At 39.5% G+C, this 20329-nt stretch overlaps 1 pseudogene across 1 annotated transcript; it reads right to left on the bottom strand.

Moving 5' to 3' along the window:
• Positions 1-338: 338 nt before the first annotated feature.
• Positions 339-16451, bottom strand: LOC147326066 (alanine--glyoxylate aminotransferase 2, mitochondrial-like; annotated as a pseudogene). The gene is made up of 12 exons (XR_015130090.1): positions 16328-16451; positions 16138-16226; positions 12802-12992; positions 12574-12697; positions 12402-12496; positions 9582-9712; positions 7733-7833; positions 7443-7535; positions 7041-7173; positions 6130-6218; positions 3728-3826; positions 339-1019 (listed from the first exon to the last, which is right to left on the bottom strand). The product of XR_015130090.1 is annotated as an alanine--glyoxylate aminotransferase 2, mitochondrial-like (transcript).
• Between the last annotated feature and the right edge of the window lie 3878 nt (positions 16452-20329).

Genomic DNA, 20329 nt, shown 5'->3' on the forward strand with positions numbered 1-20329 from the left:
TTCTAAATATGTTACATTGGACCTCTTACCTCTTCTTCAGGGTCAAACGTTTAAAAATATTTTTGTTTTAACCATTAAAACTATGCTACAAATGAAACTGCTTCTTTTTCTATCGGCACCATTTCAGAAATGATTCTGGCACATGGGGATCATAAATATCACATTATAGGCTCCAACCAAACATGTCACATTTGACCTCTGACCTCACTTTAACATTTCACAATCCCACATCTGCCTTTCGTTCAAGCTGACCCTAAAAGGTGTTAGATCTTTAAAGAAAGCATCAGAAAGAGAAAAAGGAATGAGGTAATACCTATTATCCATGACCTACTGCTACATAATGTCTCTGTAATCAATGTAAACATCTGTCATGTTGCCCGTATCTGATTTTTACTGCCATATAAACTTCTTACAGTATGTTTTAGATAATGAAATGAGTATATACATGAAATACAACACTATTCTCTTATAAGTAAATACTGCTCATGGTGGAGGTTTGCACTCTCGGAGTGCTTCTTGCTTCCATTAATGCCTCTGGGAATCGTGTGTAACAGCGAACAGCTTGTTGGATGTGTCTAAAAAAAAGAATAAAAATCATGCATTCATTTCATCGTATGTTTGCAGTTTTATCGGGAAGACAAAAACAAAATGAAACTGTAATTCTGTGGTCGGTTCATCTCAAATATTTTTACAGGCTGATCACAAAAATGTTTATTCATTCAATCTGAAGTGAGCAAAATGACATCGAAGTTAGAGAAACAGTAAAAATCAGTGACTATAAAAGACTGATTTCAGTGGAGCCATTTTTATATAATTTGAAACATTCAGACAATACATTTTTAATTGTTTTTTTTTAAAAGGAGAAGTCCCTTGCTGAATGGTTTTCCATTCCAGTTCACTCCTCGGCATTGACCTGCTCATTTTCTGTCCGTGTAGCCCGAGATTGCTTTATTAAACACCGCCAGGAAGAAATCTACATCCTCCCTCGTGATGCACATGGGGGGTTGTATGCGGAAGGTCTAAAGTGGTGCGAGAAAGGAAAAAAGAAGGTGAGAGTGGAGCTCATGGAGCGAAATAATCTATTTTTCTTTTCTTATCCTGAAGGCAGAGCGGGCGCATAAATTAATATCTAAGCCGGGAAAGGCATTTGCTTTTAAATCGAGACCCCCCCTCTTTCTGTTGAACAATCGCTTGTAATAGGTGAAAAAGTTTAAAATGAGGTCCCTGTTATCTTCACTGTATCACGCATGAATAGCTGTGCATTAATTGAAAAGAAAAAATTACTTTTACACAAAAGGATGCCTTTTAAACTCAAGGACAAGGCAGTTGAAAAGCTTTAAGCATCGAAACAAATTGTAAAGAGGCTTTCACATTGATTCATTGTTGATCTGCGAATAAATCTAAAAAGTTACGCTCTGGCTTTTTCCCCTAGAACAATACAAGGTTAGCAATTGTGGCAGTGACATTTTGATTCCCGACTGAATGGAGTTTTCAAAAAATGTGCACCATATAATGTTTTTCATCCAGTGTAATATTTCATAATGAGTAACATAAAACGCCTACAGTATTTTCCGCAGCCAGTCAAAGCACTCTGCCGGGGACGTGCTGTATGAAATAAAACTTTCTCTTCAACAATGACATTTGATCAGAGATGGAGGTGAAATAAAGTTTTTGATGAACTGGGTACTCTTTTTCTGCTATTAATATTACTATTAACATTTTTATTATTTTTTTAAAAGCTTCAATTTATAAGAAAGTGAATAAGAGACTTGCTGTCAAGCACAGTAATTAGGTTAGACCACCAAAAAACTTCCAAAAAGGTTGGGGTGCTGTCAAATAAATGAATAAATAACAGAATACAATGACTTACAATCTACATTCACTGATCTTTTGGCCTCTTTCTGGAAGACAGCTGTGCTCTCCCTCCCTTTCTCTCTCAGGTTTCTCACACCTGATTGCCACAGATGAAGGCATTCAGATCATTTGTGGAACTTCAGATTTACCTCCAGCAGCAAGAGCTAAATGCTGTTCAGCCACTGGATTCTGAGAAGGGTGTGCATGCTGAGTTAGTGCCGTTTTGTTTTTTTTGTTTTTTGAGTGCTCTTGGAGGTTAGGAGTGGCAAACTTGTGGGACTTGTTTTGTAAGGTGTTTTGTTCATTAGTGGAAGCTTATTGGGTTTCTCTGTTATTGCTGTTTTGAGGCCAGCCATTAGCTTAGACGTTATCTTTTTGGCTTCAACCCGGAGATTAGTGTAGTGCATTTGGTTTTTTAGCCTTGGAGACGCTGATGCAATTTTTTCCCTCCTATTCATTTTAAAATGTGTAGGGTCATTGTAAATGGTTAATTACAAAAAGTTAAATAATTTCCTTTGATGCACAGCAAAGTTTTTGGAAGCTCAGTCTGTGGTTTGCACCGCAGAGACTTTTTGTTGTAATGTATGTCTCAGAGTTTGCAGGCAGGGAGATTGTAACACCATGTTTTTTGATAGTCCTGTTCAAGACTGAGTGTGCCGTCGCATAGACTGTTCAAAGTTTTAGCCTTGAATCTTTCGCTTGTTGAATTTTTTAAAGAAAACAAACCTAAGTTTGACCGAAAAATCCTTGCTAATAACTGCTTTAAAGCACATTCTGAAGGGCGGGGCACAGAAAAGCAGAAGCTGGTGCACCACCATTCTTTTGTGAAGTCTAGTAAGTCAAATCACTTCTTGAAGAACAAAGACTTGTGCTGGTTTGACGAGTTTAGATGAGTGAACTTCCTCAAGGGCAAAACAGAGATTCTCCATCATGATTTAGTTATTTTTTGTCCCATATTTATAGTTTTATAGCTGATTTTTACACTTATATTTCCTAACTCTGTATTGGGTTCTTAAACTAAGAACACCCCATGATTCTGTTTCTTGTAAAACAACCTTTTCAGCAATAACTCTCTGATGACTCTCACATAGTTGTGGAGGGATTTTGACCCACTCGTCTTTACCTTTTTCAGTTCATTGTGGTTTGTACAGCTCAAGTTCTCATCAGTGTTTTAGTGAGGTTGTGACCTGGACTTTGACTGTGTGTTTTCAGCACCTTGAGTATCATAAGCCAATTTGTGCCAGGCTTTAGCTTCCAGACAGATGAGCTAACATTTGACTCTGAAATGCTCTGGTCTGGTATAGAGATGAGTTCAAGGGCGACTTGGTGACTGCGAGACGGTCCTGTGGCTGGAAAACGAGCTCAAATCATCACCCCTCCACCACTGTGCTGGACAGTTGGTTAGATTGGTTTGTACTTGTATGCTGTGTATTGTGGCCAAACGCCTCCACTTTGGCGAAATCTCCCAAGGAGATGCCTTGTGATTTTTAGATGCATTGCTGCAAACCTAATCGGTGCTGTCATGTTCTTTCTCCTGGCAACCCTACAGGCTTTTTGTAATTGTACTGCCATGAACTTCAACATGCTGACTGAAGCCTGCACCGTCTGTAACTTTGGTTTCTTTGTAGTGTCGTCGAGTATTGCTCTTGGGAAGATTGTGGCATTGTGGCTGAATGTTCCACGCCAGCCTGACGAATCCTCTGCTTTTATAGACAAGTTTACACTTAACACTGATCAGTAAATAAAGTGAATCTGATTAGTAGCGGTAAGGGTGATTTTGTTTTTCACATGGAGTCATGTAAACTTTTTTTCTTTTTCCACCACATGACTAAACTGACACAAGGATAGGTCAGCTCATGGTGACTCCGCCTACCTGTCCGTACACTCCTCCTTTGCCTATCAGGACTCCCATGTCCTTGATGTCCTCAAGGATCTCACTCATTGCTTCAGGAGGCAGCGGCTCTCTGCTGCCCTGTGGTTCAAAAAGAAGGTATGAAAGGACACAAGGATGTGCTATCTTGTATTACTAATATTACTCATCTACTTCTATAGCACCTTAAAGCAAGCGCCATGTCTTCTGTGGTCTAATATGTTAATGTTTCCTCAGTCAGAAAGCTTAGTTAAAGTATTAAATGGCATTTTTGACTTCCACATTTCCTCCTGTTTAACAATACATCACGAAAGGTGGCGCATATGAATAGGATCAGCGTGCACAAACCTCATTCAGAAAATGAAAAATGTAAGTTAAAAACAATATTGTTATTATTTTATTCCCAGTAGTTCACAGAAACAGTTACTTTTCCAGCCTTTCGTTCCCACAACCACCACATACCAACTTTCTGAGAACCGCTGCTGCCATCAAAATCAAAGTAAGATAAGATTTATTTGAGGTAGTAGTAAAATGTTTAAGCATTTGATGCGTTTCATTTTGAATAAAATGTGCATCTTTTCTGTCTTTCAGTCTTTCTGTTTTTACACAGTATCCCAACGTTTTTGGACTTTAGAGTTTTTACTTACAGGCAACATGACAGAAATGTTAAATCAGCCTTTGGACATAACCAAATATGTAAACTGAAGAGTCAGACTGATTTTTATTCAGTGTGGGTTTTGGGAAGGAATAGTTTGGCTAATCTTCTCTGCTAATAGTCTGAAAAGAAATGAATTCCACATAAAATGTGCAGCATTTTGTTCTACTTCATTTTTTCCCCATTCGAGTTGCTAAAAAGGAAAATAATGCAGTACAATCATTTGAACTTAACAAGGTAACAACATTCAGTTCAGTTTTGCATGTTAGGAAAAAAAAATTTCAGTCAGTGCTTGTTGTTTATTTTCAAAAACAAATACACTGAAAAAAACCCAAATCTGTGGCCATGCCACGCTCTACATCATGCTACAGCTACGTGGTGGAAAATGTGAAAGGATTCCTTCTCAAGGTTTGGAAAAATTGCCCCTTTTTTGCTTTTTAATCAGCTTACACCTGGAGAAATGTGATCTGGAGTCTTTGGCATCTTTAATCATATAGTCAAAGACTTTTAATAAGGAGGGGAAATGACCAGCTATTAAACCACTTCAGAAAAGCAACAAGCCCCACAATTTTTACTGACAGTAGGACCACAGCTTGCCCATCGTCTGTTGGATTGGACAACACTCTGTGTCATAAAGCTCAGATCCCCTAAAGCTGGTTTCTTTAACATGACAATGAGTTCACTGTACTCAAATGGCCTCCACAGTCCTCAGCTCATTAAAGAACCTTTGGGATGTGCTGAAGCAGATTTGCATCACGACAAATCTGCAGAAACTGTACGGTTCTAAATAGCTATTAGGTTAAACCTTGGCATATCTCAGTAAGGTGTGCAGTGTATTCACCAAAAATGAGGAACCTGAAGAAGTGAAGGACAAAAGAAAAAGTGGCTGGCCTAAAAAATATGATGAACAGTATCTGACAAAACCTGGGAGATGGATATGGCCTTTCAGTTCATCATCTGCTGTTTACCAAAGCATCATCAGAAATGGTCCCAGTGGACGGGTAGCTGTCTGCGATGAATCCAAATGGGAAATTTTTGGGTCTAATTATTGTCACTATGTATGAAGGAGATAAAACAGTGCGTAACAGAGAGTCTACAGTCATCTGTAAAGCACGGTGGAGGCTCTGTAATGGTTTGGGGCTGCATTTGAATCAGTGGTGTTGTCAAAACTGATGGAATTGTAAACACAGAAAAGTGGATCAAATTTTGATCCACTATGCAGTCCCATCTGGAAAATATATGATTGGTAGATTTGTACAAAGAAAAATGTTAACCACTCAAATCAGTTTGCAAACATAAATGTTTTTAAGCTACTTCCAAGTTGCTCAAAAATATATTTGTACTACCAGATTAATATTTTCTTTAGTTGTTAGTCCCCTCGTCAACTCTCCACTGCCGAAGCAAACATTGTGTTTCTTAAAAGTAAAAATGGCACCGCATATAAAATGGTACTCAGCAGTATATTTTATGATGTATAATGTGCTGCAGCTTTTATCTGGTTCACTGTGTTGTGTGATAAGCTTTATCTGCTTTGTTAGCAAAGGTAGAAACAAATAAAAAAAGATGTATAAATCACTATACTTCCCCACTCGTGCGTGATTTACAGAGGTGTGCGTAGTAGCAGGGAAAAAAAACTAAACATGTAATCTATCTTCATTCACTGGGCAAAAGGACAAGTTATAAACTTGCCTGACTGTTTTATTAAGAACTTCTCAAACTCGTCTATGGAAATAAGAAGATCGGTTCTTACATCGAGAACTGATGAAGCAACGGCACACGCCAAGGGATTTCCTCCGAATGTGTTGAAGTGGGAGGCTTTCACAAAGGAAGCAGCAATTTCTGGAAAAAAACACACACGCACACACATGAATAAACAAGCTCACACCTCCGCTCTGCTGCTTGTAATCAAAACTTCAGCCTCAGAATACAAATGTCTCAGAATACATGCATTGCAAATGATTTGTGTAAGTATCAAGGGGTTTCATGTTAATTTTTGGACAGTGGGGTCTTTAAGAGCATAAATCGTGCATCTAAAAGTTGACCAGTACGTGAAAGCTGTTTCTACCATGAACGCACAGCAGCCTATTATTACACACCCACTCACAGAAATAAACATACATTTTCAAGGCTAGCGCTGTATTGGTAATTACCACGTGAGTCAGTGTTTGCTCTTATATCGTTTATGCTTTATGTCAATGGATTTTGCATGACGTTCTGAGGAAAAAAAGTCTGTGTTTGCATTTGAAATTGAAAATTGCTGGGATCACATAAATTTAATTAGGGCAGCGAAAAAAATACATAAAAAAGAGGTTAAGAGCGATCGTGGCTCAAGAGTTGGCAGTTCGTCTTGTAATCGGAAGGTTGCCGGTTCGAGCCCCGGCTTGGACAGTCTTGGTCATTGTGTCCTTGGGCAAGACACTTCACCCGTTGCCTACAGGTGGTGGTCAGAGGGCCCGGTGGTGCCAGTGTCCGGCAGCCTCGCCTCTGTCAGTGCGCCCCAGGGTGGCTGTGCCTATAATGTAGCTTGCCATCACCTGTGTGTGAATTTGTGTGTGACTGGGTGAATGACCTTAGGGACTAAGTAAAGCGCTATACAAATACAGGCCATTTACCATACATGCTAATTGAATTTAGGACTTGCGCATCTTAATGTAATCTCACCTGGTGTGGTAACAACAGCTCCCACTGGGAATCCATTGCCAATACCCTTTGCCATTGTAACCATGTCAGGAATGACATCATGACCTTGGAAACCCCAAAAGTGGCTTCCCGTTCGGCCAAATCCAGTCTAGACCTGTAATGTGCAAATGCCTTTTATATTAAAATTCTATATATCGCTCACTAATAATTAGATTATTATAATACACAATTGGATTATATAATTACATAATACATTAGTTATCCACAGTTTACTCAAAGAAACCAAGAGTTTCTAAAATAAATTCCATTGAATTGAGTTTAGCTCGCTTTTATAATTACTGCATTGGCTTAGCCTTGCAATACTGTTTGGTTTTTGCTTTATTTCGTCTTTGAGAAAAACATAACACCTTCGTGATGTCTGACCTCATCAGCAATGCAGATTTCTCCTCTCTGTCTTACAAGTTTGTAAGCTTCCTTGAGATAGTTTTTCGGGTACTGTACAGCTCCTCCCATGCCCTGTACACACCAAACACGCTTATATTCCTTTGCTAACATATTCAAAAAAATAACAAAAATAGAAGCAGTCATGCAGAAAAAACCCTGAGTGGTAGCATAACAAATATATTTAGTAAAATGAATGTTGTTTGTCCGTTACTATCACACGGAGTCAAAAATAAATCCAGCCATAGCCATGGATAAAAAGAATATAGTACCTGAATAGGCTCTCCAAAGAAAGCTGCAATTTGACTTGGAACGCTGGTAGCAAATGTCTCTTCTAACTGTTCAATGTAATGTTTATTTGCTATGCAAGCACCTGTGGGACCAGAGACAACAGTTTTCTAAAAGTAACAGTATACAAATGTCTATATGTTTTCAAAAAGTGTTTATTGCACCACAAGAACTTGCCTTTTCTTCATGTTTCAGACAGAATAATTTCTCATGCAGGTGTGTTAGCACGCTGAATTTGCTCTCACTCTAGGTGAAACTCAGGCTTACAAATTTCCTCAGAATGATTAACCATTACAACAAGTGAATGATTAGCAGTTTGAACTGCAGGGGCATAAACACTTCTTTCGCTGACCTTTCTTTCTCTGACCACTCTTATTAAAGGTCTAAATTTACCTGGCAAAACAAACAATTTAACCAAAATTCACACTTATCAAGGCCATAAATGACATGGTGATTTTGGGTAATTCTTCTTTTCCAGGGTGGAATGATTGCACAGAATGCATAATAAATAATGGGTTTAAAAAACGTCTTTCAACTTGACAAGGCCAAGGTCTGTTAAGGTCCTGTTAGGGATCATGATTGACTACAGCTGGTAGTAAAAAGGATTTGTTTGACAGCACTTACTGGATTGACCAGTACTCAGAACAATAGGAAAGTCCAAGGAACTCAGTCAAGATCTAAGAGCTTTACACAATTTGGGGAGGTCTTGTGGAGCTATTTCTAAACATCTGCAGATTTTAAGCAAGTAGATGCAATTTGAAAGTGCGTCCCCTTTAACGAGGTCTGGAAAAATCCCCAGATTTGAGGAAATCTGTTAGGATGTTCAAGACCAACACAGGAACCAGAAAGCCTGCTATGAACTGGAAACAGCTGGAACACCAGCATCACTGTCCACAATGACGTGAGTTGTGCATCACTATGGACGGAGGAGAAAACAATCCCCTGCTCCACAATCAACACCTTCACCTGAATATATCAACACCTGAAATTTGCAGTTGAACTTGGCAAGCCAAATGCCTTATTGTTGCCAAAAACTATTTGGCAACAATAAGGTAATATTTGAAGAGTAAAGGGGAGGCTCTCAAACCTAAGAACTGTATACCAGCTGTCAAGCATGGTGGTGGTAGCATCATGCTCTGGGGTTGTTTTGGTGTTAGAGGTACAGGTAAATTACATAAAGTGGTTGGAATAATGATGAAGGAGGACTACTCCCAAATTCTTCAACTTCATGTCGAAGCTTCGACACAATTGAATTTTCTGGAATGGCCTTTCCAAAGCCCTAACATCAACGTTACCAACAAATTTAGATTAAAATTTAGATTAAATGCTCAATGATGGCTTCCAAACTGAGGTGCAACTTCAAGGGAACTTTAACTCTTCCCCATTTGAAATCCTACTAGGAGTAATGCTTGAAGCTCTTTTCTCAACTGAGTGGTTTCTGTCATATTTCAGGCCTGCTTAGAGAACAAAGTAACTGGGTTTGCACCAGAAGTTAAATATATAAATACATTCTGACTTATGCACCCAATTCTTTTGTTTTTTTTAAGTCATTATGTAGAATAACGTCAACCTGGAAAAGAACTGTTCAAAGAAATCTCTAAAAGGGTCAAATTACCATAACATTCATACACAGGAAGAGCAGATGTTAACTTTTGACCACAACCATTCATCCTTTACATCCTTTTAGTGTTATAAACATCACGATTGTAAGCACACAATTCACGCACATGCAAGCTATTATTAGTGCAGACCATGGAGATGAATGTTCCTGTTTATGAGAGCGACAATAAAGATAATTGATGTGTGATAAGCCAGGGGTGTGTGTGTGTGTACCTTGAGCACAGCTACACTGTCTGATGGACTGCACAGGGGAGTCCCTGCAGTAGCTTCCTCCCCAAGGACCTCTAAACACATCAGGGCACATGGTCTGTTTATTGGGCAGAAACCAAGTCAGCTGGGTCAGTCTGACAGTTAATGGTTAACACAGAACAAAGATAACATCATAAAACCTGGAATGCTGCCCATAAGATTATTTGCAATGCCTGCTCAAGTAGTACCCGCACCAACAACAAACCCTTACCGCTAGACGGCACATCCGCATCGGTTTTTGAGAATTCAGGAAACATACTGAGAAAGGTTGTAATGAACCACTATGGTGGCATACATGTAAACACAGCTTTTCCTGAGGGTGCCACGCACCAGCATTTATTTGTTCTTCTTCACAGTATACACTGTGGACATGAACTATAAGTCTAACATAAGCCACATGCAAAAATATTCCGAGGACACAGCAATTGTGGGATGTATTAGGAACGTACAGGTGGAAGAATACAGGAACCTGGTCAGTGCCTTCTGTAACTGGATTTAAGGAGAACTGCCGCATCATGAATACAATCAAAACTTGACGAGAGAATTGAGCGTAAAAGCGGAGCAGTCAATTTACTGGTCAGTTTATAGTCCTACCGTCACCTATGGTTACAAGCTCTGGGAAGTGAAGTAATGAGGTCATAGGTACGCAATGGCCATGGAAAATTTAAAGAAACTAATATTTCTTTAAACGGATGGAACCGGCTTCCTCGCCCTCTTGGTCATTGTTTGGTCATTGGAGTAGAGCTCCACATCATAAGAAGCCAGTTGAGGTGTTTCGGATATGTCCTACCGGGACAAGGCCCTGGGGGGAGACCTAGGACTCGCTGGAGAGATTACATCTCTTGGATGAGCTGTTAGAGAAGTCTGGGTGTATATGGTTAGACTGCTGCCATTGTGACACAAAATCGAATAAGCGGTAGGACATGGACGGCCGGCTGGCCGGACATCAAAGTGGCGTAGTCATACAAATATCTTGGTGTGCAACTTGATGACAAACTGGATTGATCTATCAACTCTGATGCCCTCAATAAAAAAGGGCAGCATGGACTCTTTCTCTGCAAACACTAATTCTTTATTGAGTGTAATAAAATGCTGCACTTGTTTTATCATGCAGTTGTTTGGCAGTGTTGGCAGCTTTGCCGGTTTTTGTTGGGGTAACAACATCACTTATAAAAACTGTAAGAAGCTGTATAAGAGGGTTAAAAAAAGCTAGCTCAGTGTTGGGTGGGGCTTTGGGAGCTGTGTTTGAGATGTCTGCGACTAGTGAGCACCCCCCACCCCCTCCCATTTAGACTGGATCCATCGATCCATCCTTCCTTCCATCCTCTCTTTTTGTTCTTCTTTTCGACTGTTAATGGGTTTTGTCGAGGATCAGTTGCCGCTCCTGATCCTTTGATTCTGACCTGGTGAAAATACGCAACTTAAGACAGACTTTTTCATTTCAACAGCTTCTTTATTATCCCATTTACAAGGTGGAATAAGTACAGCGCAAAAGCCTCCTGCAGATTTGAAGGGCAGTCTCTCGATCTCTTACATATATACTTTTTCAAAGTTGCTCATTCAGCGCCTACTTTTCCCGTTATTTATTACTCTGTGTTCCTGTACCCTTCATACACAGTGATGATCAAAATGGTGCTACACTAGGATTCGGTCTCTTTCACTACACTTGTCTTCATCCTATCCATCCTAGTGTGAGTGGTTATATACAGAGGCTTGACATACAACAAGTTCATCACCTAGTTCTACATTTTGTCTGTAATTACCAAGACTGTGGTTAATGCTGCTCTTTTGCACCCTTTCCTTTAATGCTGCTTCTTACTAACTATTTTTCTCCTCCAGTTTCACAGGGGGCTGCTAGCAGTATAATACTATCCACAGTTCCACAGTTTATTACATTTAAAAAGCTACACTTGAATAATCTGCTTTTCTAATAAAGTCACGACAAGATTAAAAATGTGAATTTTGCAGAGATACCATGGTGCAACAGGTCCAGAAGCCTAAATTTTGTCCCGTAATGTATTCAAATAAAATTAAAAGGGGACGTAATGAATGAACATAATGACAATTAATCAGTTATATTTCCTGTGGCAAAGGGGATGAATTTGAATGCACATCTACATCTTTGTGTGGCTTCATATTAGAGTATATCAATGCTAACCTTGAAAAAGGGTAATGTGATAAAAAGCAAAGCCAACTCCGTGATGAAGGACAAAGAAAAATATTGTCTTGTCTCATGAACATAATATAGTGCAAATTCCAACAGTCAACCAATGTTCATCAACTGAGGCCCATCCACTCAACATTAAACATTAGCATAATATTGCTTCTCCTGCTTATATCCTCCTGAGAACCAAGCAAAAAAGAATCTCCCCATTGAACTTTTTTTGTGATTTCCTTTCTCTCTGGAGCTAAAAGAGGCCACCCAGACAAGGACTTAGGGGTAGGACAGCTCAAATAAGTCAAAAGATATAGACCATTACAGATGACATAAATGAATAGGCTGGTTCTCAGGAGGATATGGATGAATGGCCAATGGCACAGCCTCTAGTATGTTTATGCTGTGCAGCTAAATGTAAAACTAGAAAGGCGGGACAGATTTCTATCTATCTATATCTATATCTATCTATATCTATCTATATCTCTATATATCTATATCTATATATATCTATATCTATATATATATATATATATATCTATATCTATCTATATCTTTATCTATATATATATATATAAGATCCATCATGATTATAGACAAATTAAGCTTGGTTACAATGAGACGTTTACCTGAAGGTGATTATATCAAAGTTGCCAGTGTGGAGGTGAGCCATCAGCATCGCAAGCTCATTGGCTTCCGAGCCGCTGTTGGTCAGATAAATCACCTGGATGAGAAACCAGAGAGGACACATTTTAACAACAGCCTTCATACTAATTAGATTCATGGACTGTAGCAGAGCACCTTAAGAGGATCAGGTAAGTAGGGGGCCAGTTTGTCACAATACTCATGCAGTTCAGGATGGATGTAGATGTTAGTAGTATGCCACAGTTTCTTCAGCTGCTTCTGTATCGCAGCTGTCACTTTTCTATGCAAACAAAGGTCAAAGTGGAAAGAACTGAATGAGCCAATTTTGTATAAACAACTGAAATCAGAACAAAAACCATACACGGTGAAGAAGAACGGCCTTACGGGTGGCAGTGGCCCACACTGACGGTCGCCACACCGGCAAATAAATCCAAATATCGCTTCCCATCCACATCCCACAGCCACTGCATGTAGCCCTGGTGGATGAACACGGGCTTCTTTAAGTAAGTTATCTTCGTGGTCATGGGGTTGCAGTTCTGCTTGTGGATCTCCATCATCTGCTCTTTGGACATACCCTAAAAATACGCAGAAGAGATGTTACAGAGTGGGAAGGTCGTAACTTTTTTATTAGTGTTAGCACAGTAGTACATTTAAAGCATAAAAGAAGGACTTCCTGATTTCTTTGTCTATAAAGCTGGTTTTACATACTTTGGCGGTTGTTATTGGAAGACATTGGACAGAGTTTATTAACGCAAAAGCGTCACGACCATGTGAGATAACAGTTGCAAAACTTTACATGTGTGTAGTAAAAATGGAAAATTCAAAGATGGGTGTGGTCTGCCTTATGATTCTGAGTAAGGGTGCAATAAGGTCCAGGGTGCCTTGACACTTTACTATCCTTGTATGTAACATGTAATATCCTAGACAATGGCAGCAGCTCGGGGGTGAACTTGATCCCAAAACTAGTGAAGCCAAAGAATCATTCAAAGATTTAAACATTGACTTTGGTGCACTAATAATCAGCCGGCTTGGGGCAGATACTTTAACTGTTTAGTAAGTACTCGTATGTAACATTACAATTAGATTTGGGTTATTGACAAAATCCTCTATAATATCCAGAAAGGTACATTATGGATGGAGTCAGACAAAGTGGAAAACTATCGCATGGCCAGAATTTTTAATTCTGTTTGCAACTCAAGGACACAAAGGCCAAAACAGTGTCGGACCATCATTCATCGCACCATACAAGAAGCAGTATCAGTGATTGGAATTGGAGTCCCACTGGTGACTTGCACATTTGCGAAGGAACCATTATTGCTGAACTATGAGGATCCAAAACCCTATGTCAGGTAAGAATCAGAAAATCACAATTAGTGTCGTTGATTCCAAAATGCACACAGAGTTGTTGAAAACAGAAGCAATGCAACTTTTTTCAAGTATTGTTGCTGGCATAAAATTATCTTTTGTCTTCAGAAAAGTCTTCATTCTCTGTGGCATGGATTCAACACCACCAGCCCCAGAGGAGTGCTATTGTTCCTATGGCTACTTCACTACTGTTGATGTGTCTCTCAGGTAAATCTCACAACTGATCAAAAGAGTTGATACTTGTGTCAGTCAGAAGTACAGATCTCTTGCTTATCTAAATAATGTCCAGCACAGCATTGGTATTTTCAGTAAAACCACTTCAGACTTATTTCAGATACGTATAAAAGAACAAGGCCAGTCGGACACTGTCAGCAGTGAGATTCAGTTGAACCAAATAGAAAAGCATCTTCTGTGTCTTGTATCACAAGAATACTATACATATAAAATGTAAAGTGATTTAATGTAACTCTTCCCTTCATTGGCTTCCTGTTAAACCCAGAATTGAATTCAAAATCCTGCTCCTCACATACAAGGTCTTAAATAATCAGGCCCCATCTTATCTTAATGACCTTATAGTACCATATCACCCTATTAGAGCACTTCGCTCTCACATTATAGGCTTCCTTGTTGTTCCTAGAGTACTTAAAAGTAGAATGGGAGGGAGAGCCTTTAGTTTTCAGCCCCCTCTTCTGTGGAACCAGCTTCCAGTTTGGATTTGGGAGACAGACACTATCTCTATTTTTAAGATTAGGCTTAAAATTTTCCTTTTTGGTAAAGTATATAGTTAGGGCTGGACCAGGTGACCCTGAATCCTCTCTTTCTTACGTTGCAAAAGGTGTATGCGACTATGCTACTATCCTGTCTTTCTTCTCTCACCCCAACCGGTCGCGGCAGATGGCCGCCCCTCCCTGAGCCTGGTTCTCCCGGAAGTTTCTTCCTGAGTTTTTCCTTCTCAATGTTCAGTTCAGTTCAGTTCATTTTTATTTCAAACATTTCAAACATGTGCCTTCACAATCATTACAAAATATCATTCCATTATTTGTTTGAAAAGGAGTAGGCTGAAGTATTTACTTATTTGTCCCTACCCCCTCAAGTTTTACCTCTCATTCATTTAATTTTTTTTTTGTCTTAAATTAAACAAACAACATATGAAACATATGAAACATATGAAGTAAAACAAAACATAACATACATAAATCAAAACAAGAAATTAGCAAGCCCCACCACAGTATAGTTTCTTTCATATGAAAAATACAGAATGTGTATATTTGCAGATACACAAGTTATGGAAAAACAACAAAACAAAACAAAACAAAAAGTCGTAAAGTGCTTGCTCATAGGGGGTCATATGTTTGTTGGGTTTGTCTCTGTATGTATTATTGTAGGGTCTACCTTACAATAGAAAGCACCTTTAAAAATAAATGAATAAAACTGAATTGAATTGATGTAATATATATTTTTTCCTGTTCAAGACACCAGGCAGGAAGCAGTGCTGATTTCTCAAGGGACTGTATCGTCAGCTCCTAGGCGCTCTAGCAATAATAATTTAATATCAGTAAGATTCACCAGATGGTAGTAAGACCTGTTCTGATGTGTGGGTTAAAGTCTGTGGCACCAGCAGAAACACAGCAATAACAGGTGGAGATGACAGAGTTGAAGATGCTAAGATTTTTATTGAGAGCGACCAGGATGGATGGGAAATGAGTACATCAGAGGGCAGTTTAAAGTTTAAAGTTAGAGAGGAAAGGCTGAGATGGTTTGGACATGTGCAAAAAAGGAATAGGGGAAATACTGGTCATGAAGATGAAGCTGCCAGGCAGGAGGGAAAGATGAAGACCATATATTTAGGTCTTACTAGGTCATGGACTTGGGCCAAACCTTAAATAGCTTCCAGTGAGGCAAATCCTCCCACTTTCACCTTAAGAAACGATAAGGAATTTTAGGACTTGCCGTGGCATGATTTAGTACGGTATGTACAGACTTCTCTGAACACTTGTTTAGACAGCTGCTGCTGAATGAGAAAGCCATAAGTAGAATCTTCACTGAGATGAGGAAAGACCAAATCAGTGCAGTTCTTACATTATTACACCAACTTTCTTTGTTTGGCTAACAAAGCACTAAATTTGTTAGGCCCAAAGTAAATTTCTAATCTGCTGCTCCACTGTGAACCATCTCAGAGATCATCTGGGAAAGATCAGCTTACCTCATAGAAAAATGTATCTGAATTTCAGGAAAACCTGAGATTGGCTCTGGCCCCGGTCTTTGGGGATTCGTATGTTTCTTTTTATATTTGATGACTTTCTTTTATTTGTGAGAGGGCTTGCAGAAGAACATGAATGTGCCATCACTTCCTACCTTGTATTCCTCTGGTTTGAAACTGCACGGGGGCATCTCTGGGATGTCTACCGTACAATATTTGATGGCTAATTTCTGACGTGCTGCTCCTGTTAAAAAAGAAAAAAGAAACATCAAAATGCATGAAGAAAAGTGAAGAGCATAAGCTTTCGGGTTTCTGAAGCACTCTGTGAACCAATCAAACTTTTACCGTGGCATTTCTGTGACATTTGAGGAAAGCCTTTTTGAGTGTCTTATAGCAATTGTATTCTTGGCCCCTTCATTGTAGTCTGGCAATCCTTTCAGATCTTCATTTTATGGTGAATTGTCATTCGATTTCTGAAAAAGCAATTCAGAAAACGGAAAACAGTGCCCTTAAGATCTTCAGAATAATGCAGGTCTAAAATGTGCTCCGTGACCTTTGTTGTTTTCCTGATTTTCTGTATGTTTTAGTTAATAGTTAATCAGGTTAAAACCTGGTTAGTGCTTTACCACATTAACTTCACATTGTGTAACAGAGGAAGCATATCCTTTCTGTTTTTCAAAGACAAGAACATTTAATAACTGGACTGGCACACGTTATACGAGCTAACTAGAATTCCTGCTTTTACTCAGACTCATTTAAAGGCATATTGAAGCTGATGCTAGCAGGATATCTACTGTATATACAGACTGAAGATGGGGACCAATGATTAGTGCCATCAATTCAGTAACAGAGCAAATATAAGATATGGTCACACCCTCCTATTCTTTTCCTACATTTGATCATTTTGGAAATAAAAATGCCATCAGTTTATCCCTTCTTATCTTATAAGCTGTTTTTGTGGCGGGTCCGTAGTGAAGCGTTTCACATATTTCCACTAACAAGCAAAAGATCACAACTTTGATTGATTTGCAGACACAAATCCCTCTGGGAGTTGTAGTTCTAGTCTAAAACAAATCTGAACAAAGCAAGTATGAATGACAGAGCAGCTGAAAGTAGCTTCTAATGAGATTAATGAGATTCTAATGAAATCATGGTTTGTGAGATCACAGTGACCTCTGCCCTTGACCACCAAATACTTAGCAGCTCACTCTTGAATCCAAATGAAATGAAATGTGAAATGTGCCTGACACATTTGGCAGATTTCACTGTAAAAAATCTTATTTGAGCAAAGACCAGCAGAGTTTATGTACAGATAAAAAAAACAAACACTTTAACACCTCGGATGATCTGTGCTATACATTTGGAACTTTTTCCCACCTGCAGTGTTGGGGAGTAACGGAATACATGTACCGCCGTTATGTATTTAAAATACAAAATATGAGTAACTGTATTCCGTTACAGTTACCGTTTAAAAAGGTGGTATTCAGAATACAGTTACTTTGTTGAAATAAAGGGTCTTTTCCTGTTTCATATGTTTGGCTATGTCCTCTCTATTTTTGGTTTCCACGCCCCAAACAAAACGCGCATTAAGAGGCTCTAATGCCTGGGTGTCAATCTCGCGGCCCATGTCACCCCTACTTGCGGCCCGCATAATGATGTGAAGAAATATTTTAAAAAATTATTCACAAAAATGATTTAATATGAAGGCAATAGGCAGAGTGTTACAGGCATCGCCCTAAAGAATGTAGCCTCATGGGCAGTGTAGTCCGTGCTGCAGCGAGAATGGACTGCCATACCCGTTATGTGTCTGTGAGCGAGGGAGGGAGAAAAAGGAAAAGTACGAGCTGTCACCGAGCAGAAACGGGAGCTGGAAGCATGTAAATATAATAATAACCACTGCAGCCAAGAAGAGTGCCTGACGAGCCCAGTTGTAAGTAAGCTATTAAGACTCGACTGTACACCATGTTCCTGTTTTCCTCCCAAACAATAAGTTTCGTTGGAGCAGCCTTTCAACGCCTCTGTCTGTCTCTCGCTAGCAAAGTTGACCCAGACAACAAAGTAAAGCTACGAGCCCGACACGGAGCCTGACGTGTTAGCCAGAGGTCCCTTTACTATGGTTCGGAGCCGCGGACCTGTTTTATATACGCGTGAAACAGTTTCCTATACGAGATCGCTGCAAATATATTCAGATTTAAAAATCTAGTTGGTGTTGGTATGGCAAGTAAGCTTCAGTAAAAGTAATAATTCACACAGCAATAGTACATTCATGTAGTTGTAAAAAGCATGATAATATAATAGGTAATCCAAAGTATTCAGAATACATTACTCTCATTGAGTAACGTAACGAAATACGTTACAAAATACATTTTGGGGGCATGTATTCTGTAATCTGTAGTGCAATACATTTTAAAAGTAACCTTCCCAACACAGTAGTCTTGATTTTATATCTGTTTTAGGAGTAATACACATATATTGTGTTTGTCCTGCAGCTTGCATTAACAGCAATTTTACACAGATCACGTAGCCCTGAAAGTACTTTTAATAAATCATGAACCAACAAGCAGAGAAGTTTAAGTAGGAAAAAGTCAAGTGTGCTCCTGGTTACATAAAGGCTATCTAATGGATCATCATGACAAACATTTCTTTTGTCCTTGGCTCATCTCCATGGTAACTTACCACTTCCCAGGCGAAATCTGGCCAAACTGGTTAAACAGCTGGACTGTCCTGTTAAAGCTGCACACTGGCCACTTATGCATGAGACCACTTTATACATGTTGAGCAAACACACACACAGCAGCTCTTCTCCCTTCACCGTTTTACGCCAACCTGCAGCTTTGAGCTTTTTCTAAGATGTAGTGTCCCGCAGCGTCTCAAATGGATAACCACTGTTAACCATTTGAGATAGTAGGTTGGTACTGGTTCTTGCCAGATTACGAGTACAGAAGATGCTCTTAGGCAACTGGGACTGTAAGGGTTTGTTTTGCTTTTATTTTTTCTAAATCCTGCTGTTCAGGATCACTTTCTGTTCAGGTCGAGGGGCAACCGTGGCTCAGGGGGTTGGGAAGCGCATAACCGGAAGGTCGCCGGTTCGATCCCTGGGCTCTCTGTCCTGGTCATTGTGTCTCTGTCCTGGTCGTTGTGTCCTTGGGCAAGACACTTTACCCTACCGCCTACTGGTGTTGGCCAGAGGGGCCGATGGCGCAATATGGCAGCCTCGCTTCTGTCAGTCTGCCCCGGGGCAGCTGTGGCTACAACTGTAGCTTGCCTTCACCAGTGTGTGAATGTGAGAGTGAATGAATAGTGGAATTGTAAAGCGCTTTGGGTGCCTTGAAAAGCGCTATATCAATCCACTCCATTATTATTATTTTCCTCTACTTTAATATTCTCCTAATTAATAAGTTTTTATTTTACATTTTGAAAGTCACAGCTCTTCCATATGTGAACCCTAATACTCAGCTAAGAGGTTCTCACCCCACATTGCATTCAAGGATAAATTATAGCCGTGTGTAAAGGTTGATCACAGTATGTGGAGGTGAGATTTCAGAAGACTCAGTTGGACTTATTGCAGCATTAGTACCCTGTAGGTTGTCTATTCAAAGCATTTAGGCCAGGATGGACAGAAATGTTTTTTAAAACATTCAAAAATTCGGTTGTAGTTGCTTTTTTATCTCCTGCAGTACGGTGTACAATCCAGACAGACAGACATTTAACATGTTAAAAAGAAGAACAAAATTTGTTCCCCAGGCCAGTATTAAAACAATAGAAGAGAGAATTACACTTAACAATAACTTGCCACTCATGTAATAAAAACACACACATAAACCGATAAACTGCAGGCACTCAGTCCATGAACCTCACAGTCTCATGTTTCTTTTTGTTTCCCTGGATGTCATTGCTCGGTAATCACGGTAACATTTGCCTTGCTTTTTAATGTTCCTTTTCTTTTTCTGTATATTTCCAAGCATTAGATGCCTCAGTCATTTTCATATCAGCTTTGGTGCACACAGAAGCATGGCTTTAGGGACTGTGATCACTTTCTGTTACGGCATGAAGTTGCAGCATATTGTCTCCTCTGTAACACAACAGTTTTAAGCCACAACTGACTGCAGAGAGGACGCTATATATATTAATAAGCACTGTTGTCTTGCCGGTCCCTGGCCTCCTGTGTGAGGTTCCTTTGCATACTCTAGCTTCCTCTCACAGTCCAAGGACATGCATGTTGGTTTAATTGGTGACTCTAAATTGGCTCAGGATGTGAGGTAGATAAAGTGTTTTAAGTATGAAATGTATAAATTCCTTGAAAGCACTATATGAATGTATGGTCTAAAGCACTTTGAGTGGTCAGTA

This window comes from Aulonocara sp. 'chitande type north' Nkhata Bay, linkage group LG7, assembly GCF_057382095.1.
Source record: "Aulonocara sp. 'chitande type north' Nkhata Bay isolate Kocher_YH1m ecotype deep benthic linkage group LG7, A_spYH_male_GT1.1, whole genome shotgun sequence".
Lineage (NCBI taxonomy): Eukaryota > Metazoa > Chordata > Actinopteri > Cichliformes > Cichlidae > Aulonocara > Aulonocara sp. 'chitande type north' Nkhata Bay.